The sequence below is a fragment of the Mastomys coucha genome, unplaced genomic scaffold (assembly GCF_008632895.1).
Source record: "Mastomys coucha isolate ucsf_1 unplaced genomic scaffold, UCSF_Mcou_1 pScaffold23, whole genome shotgun sequence".
Taxonomy (NCBI): Eukaryota; Metazoa; Chordata; class Mammalia; order Rodentia; family Muridae; genus Mastomys; species Mastomys coucha.
This window is the reverse complement of record NW_022196906.1, coordinates 30,642,461-30,648,158: the sequence shown is the minus strand read 5'-3', so window position 1 is coordinate 30,648,158 and position 5,698 is coordinate 30,642,461.

The window sequence follows — 5,698 nt, the reverse complement described above, 5'->3', positions numbered from 1 at the left end:
GGACAGAAGAAGAAACAGTGCTATCCTGGCCAACTGCTTGCTGCTACATGGCCTTCAAGATCACCCCTGAAAGAAAAGCTGTTCAAATTTGCATTTAAAATATAGACACCCCCAAAATAGAGGATTTTAAAACAAGATTTAAAATAAGATTTGTCAATTAAAGAAACTGGATTTAAAAATACAAATTATGCTGAATAAAAAGAAGAAACTTTTTAAAAGATTTATTTATTTATTTTATGTATATGAGTACACTATAGCTGTATTGATGGTTGTGAACCATCATGTGGTTGCTGGGAATTTTGAATTCAGGACCTCTGTTTGCTCCAGTTGATGTTGCTTGCTTCGGTTGGCCCTGCTCGCCCTGGCTTTGCTCGCTCTGCTCTAGAGATTTATTTACTATTATATGTAAGTACACTGTAGCTGTCTTTAGATACACCAGAAGAGGCCATCAGATCTCATTATAGATGGTTGTGACCCGACATGTGGTTGCTGGGATTTGAACTCAGGACCTTCAGAAGAGTAGTTAGTGCTCTTAACCACTGGGCCATCTCTTCAGCCCAAAACATTTTTTTTTAATATAAGACAGTGAAAACAGTTGAATCTTTTAAACATGAAAACTAGTCTTGAGCAAGGTAGAGGTTCTGTGAAAGCAAACAGTCATAATAAAAAACAACTAAATGAAAGGATATGGTACCTTCACTCAGAACTTCATTAAAACTATGATTTGTGTTTAATTATGAATATAGCAAGTAAAATATTAACTATTATAAACAGTTTTAAACATAATTATTGAAGTATTTTAAAAACATAAAGCATAAGAAAAATGTTTGACTGCTTGGGGATGCTTACGTCAGTGGAGCTGAAGATGAGAATCATCCATCACTTCTGCAGTCTGCATAGATGTATATGTTTGATGTGAGAAAGCTCATTGCCTTGAATTTTGTAGTCCAGCAGTGGGTTAGAAGTTGTTTTCCACCTGTAAGAATGGAGTCTTGGATTTTTTTTAAGTCAATGAAATCATCTAGTTTTCTTAATCATTTGAGAAGGCTCTGTAACTAATTTTGAATCATAGCTAAAAGTCCCTAGTAATAGTATATATTTTCTGTTTTTTTTTTTTAAAATATTGCATTTTATTTATGCATGTGGAGGTCAGAGAAGGACTTACAGGAGTCAGTTTCCTCCTTGTACCCTGTGTGTCTTGGGCATCAAACTAGGGTTTTTAGGTTTGGTGCATTTACCCTCTGAGCCTTCTTGCTGGCCCTATGACTTTTCTCTTATAAAGATGGCTGTATGCAGTTTTCATGACCTCTCCCAACAGGTCATATTTCAGTGGTATGCCCCTGAGGGAAGGACCAGGGAATCAGAAGGTAAGAAGATAGGAAAGTTTGATATCATAAGGTCTTGAACAAGCTATGTTTCACCCCAAGCAAGTTTATCAAGAAGTACATCTTATATACTGTTTGCAGGGGCCTGGATGGGCCAACATTGGCAGAACGCTTAATCAAATAAATTAATTGGCAAAGAGAGCACAGGATACCTCAGACACAGCTGCCTTAGGATCAGAGGGGAAAGCTGAATTCTCAGAAATTAAAACCTTAACTCTTTTGAGGACCTGGCCCCAACCGCAGACCAGACTTTGTCAAGCCTGCTTCTGGACAAGGACACAAGACAAGTGTTCTCTTTGTCCTTTTATTAGGGACTCTGGGAAAGCCTTGAGTTGGCATGGCTCCCAACATTTTTACCTACTAAATTTTTTAAAAATAAAATGTCAAGTACTTATTTTATGAAGAGATACTGGATATCTTCCAAAAAGTTTAAATCATAGGAGAAAACCAAAGATTTAGTTGATTTTGACAGTTTTTAGTATTATTTCTTAATAATAGGCTGAATTTATGAACATTTAAATATTTGTTCACAATTACTATACAATTTAGTAATGTCCCAAATAGGAATAATTTCGTAAATATAATTTTTTTCTGTGGTTAAGACAATTATTATCCACCAGGCAAAGACTTCCTCCAATGGAAAAACATAAAATGAAATCTAATCATAGATTTTAAATGTCCCATTTTTACTAATGTAAGGGTCCATGATTTGCAAAGGATGATGCGCCAGACTCGAATAGTATGCAACAGCAAAGAGCATTTATTATGCAGAGAACCTACATGCAGGGGTCTACCATACATTGGGGTGGAAGGCAGAGGTGTGGACTTTGCAGGGTCAACTTAATGCCTGTTGGTGTAGGAGTGGAAGACTTTTATCTTTCTTTCCCTTGAGTGGATGGCTCTATCTCCAGGGGTATAGGTGCTTTAGTGATTGGTTAATGTTCTGGGGAGGAATTTTGGGGACTTTTGTTGAATAGCTTTCCTTGGCTTAGGCTAGGTGGTGGGGCGGCTTCCTGATTGGCTTCCCGTTAGGGATGGTTTTTCCTTGCACTGACTGTTTGGGACTTTTCCAGTTTTGAGAAACAAAAACTTAAGCCTAATCTTCCAAATTGTCAGTTATCAGCCTGTCAAGGAGTCAGCTTGGCTCTGGCTAACTCTTGAAAGACCCTTGGGGGTGACCCCCACTCAAATCTTGGGAGGACATTCACCCAAGGAATCATGAGAGAACGTCCTTGATGTAATTACAAGAGGTATATTTAATTTTCAGGGCGCCCTGGTTCGGCACTACACCTATCTCACACAGGAGATAGTGGAGCTGACCACGAGGCTTGAAAGTTAGGGGTTTATTTAGGGAAAAGGTCTGAGGGAACAAAGGGATCAGTGTGGTCATACATGATTGGCTAGTTCAAATATTAACTATTACGTGCAGAAAACAGAGTGGAAAATTCTTAAGGTTGGTGTTAATCTGAGTCAACAAAGCATCTGACCTTAAACCATATCTGAGAGGACCACATGGTCCATTACTTAGTGTCCGCCAGGCACATCTTTGCAGGCCTGGGGCCTTGGACATGTCCTCATTTGCCTAGACATGTTTTCCTTTATATTTATAGTTTTATGTCTTCTTGACCTGCCAGCTCTTATGATATCTAACAACTTGCTTGCTCCTTCCCAGGCCTATATGGGCCAGCTTGTGATGGATTCTTAGGCCCATAACTTTTCTTCCTAGTCAGCACAGGTCTAAAGCTTTAATTTTTCCTTTCATTCCCCCCTTGTTTTTCTTTTACATAGTTCTAATCATAGAACTATCTGGCTCGGGTTTTTCTTCTTGAGGCAAGGTATTATATTAATGATGTAATACCATGAGTTGCACAGCCCAATTCTTTCCCTGATGAAAGCTATAAGTCTGTTAAAAATACAAGGACCAATGGTATTTAGCAGTCCTGTAAGTGCAGAGATTAAAGATGTTAGCTAGGGAGAGGAGTTAAACCAAGTTTTAAACCAATTCTTGTCCTGAGCCCTTTCTCGTTTCTTTTGTTCTAAGCCTTCTCTTATTTTGGCTAAATTATCTTTGACTCTTCTTGAGTGATCTCTGTAAAAACAACACTCTTCTTTCAATGTAGCACATAGGCCCCCTTCTTTTAGGAATAACAGATCTTATCTTTTTCTATTTTGGAGGACCATTTTCTGAAAGGGAGGTGAGTGATTCTTGTAGGTCAGCCAAAGTCTTTTCTATTCTTTCTGTATCTGAGTTAATGGCCTCTCTTCGTTCTCTATACACCTTATGTTGTAAAACCATAACAGATGTTCTTGTAGCTGTCCCTGCAGTCTCTAAGCAGTCTTAACATAACTGTCTGGGGAACTCTTAACTCTCTTTTTTATTGTCAGGCACTACCTTACTAGCTCACAAGTTTCTTAGCTTTTTTTTTCTTATTATTTCTAGCTCTCTAGCCTCTTATTTTTTCTGACTTTCACACTAAACTTTATCTTTAAAAAACTTTCTTTTAAACGTTCTATCTCTTTATTATGTCCTTTTACAGTCTTTCTGTAACTCTTTTTTTTTCTTCCATTAAAAACATTTTTTTAACTACCTGCACTAGTTTTCTTAACGACTTATCTTGCATCTCTTTTAACTTTCGTAGTCTTTCAACTCCACCAGAAATCCAGGAATGACTGAATAATAGAGAACACACAGGGAAGCTTAACCCAGCTTCCAGAAATATAATAGAGACAGCTGGACACCTGGACAGCCCTTACTTTAAAATGTTGGAGCATCAATCTTCAGCCTTCTGGCCCATGAATGTCTGACAGACAAGAAAAACAGGAAGGACTTGCCTACTCTGTCTTGGCAGATATAAGCTGTCCTAGACCTGTGTGTCCTTTTTGGACAGTGTCATCTGTAGATGAAGAGGCAACTTTTGCCTAGTGGCTGTCTCACCAAAGCTGGATCAGTTCAAATGATGCTCAGTTTCTTCTTTGAGTCTGAGAAAGGGTACTGTCAGTCACGGACAGGTCTCTCGCCAGATGAATAAATAATATCAAATGCCATATTCTGTGGATTTCTGATGTTTTTGAAAACCAACTATCTATATAAAATAATCTGGACTATTATCTATAAATTACTCTCAATTCTTTTCTTAAAATTACTCTAATAATAAACTCAGAGCCATGGATTTGTAAATTTGGCCCTAAACTCACAGGTCTAAATATCTCAGATCTGTCTATAATATCAGCAAAGGTGGACTAGATCGAAGCCCTCTCTCTGAGAAAATAAAAGAACTATTTATAAGCCTATTTATAACTTTTACTGAAACCAGAATTTTCTTAACTGAATATAAAAACTTCATCTTTTGATTTTTAAGTACGCACAACAGAACTGTATTAGCTACACCTCACAGTCAATACCCAATCTTAACAACAAATTTTCAACTTAAAAGCTCTTACCTATTTTTTTGCACATTAGTTTAAGATGTAAATGGTTTATAATACAAGCCTCAACTTTTACCAATTACTATTACAGATATAAATATCAAAGCAAACTTTTTGAGAATAAGCTGTGTATCTGAAAAAAAAAAAACCTCAAATACCTGACTAAATTCTAGTCACACAATGTTTCTGGTTTAAATTGTCTTATATACTAATTAAATCACTTTCAATACAGGGTAAATATTTAACTCAATAACTAACTATAAGGCTTTTTATAGTTATACAATTAAATCTGGCTATTTTTTCTTATTTTAAATATTTTAGAAACATAACAATAATAACCCTCTCTAGCCCCAAAGCCCAGGGAACCGGGTAGACGACTCATCAGAGCTTCTTCAAGCTGATCGGGGGCGTAGAGATATAAGGGGGCAGGGAAGGAAAAACAGAATTAGTCTTCTTCTGATGTCTGTGTCTTAACTGGATCAAGCTGAAGTTCAGGATACCAGGAGTTCAAGCAGGCAGTTTAGATGAGGAAATCTACCAAGGCTGTATATTTCTGTAACATATAAATCTCAAAACAAGTTTTTAGTAAATATTTTAAGCATCTTTTATAAAAACAAAACTTTTAGATCTATCTGGGGGGTATTTGGGTTCTCAGTATCTTAAAGTCTCTAAATAAGAAAGTCTCTATCTCTGATATTCTAGTTGCATTTGACCAAAGACCAGCAGGCATCTCTCACTGGCTTAATAATAATAGACAATCGTATGTGCAAAACAACCTCTTTCTAGCAACAGCCATAGTTATTTCAGGTTTTTTATTATTATCATGTTTTGATAGAATTTGGATTATTTTCTATTTACTTTTTATTTCTAAGGCAAACTAACTCTTT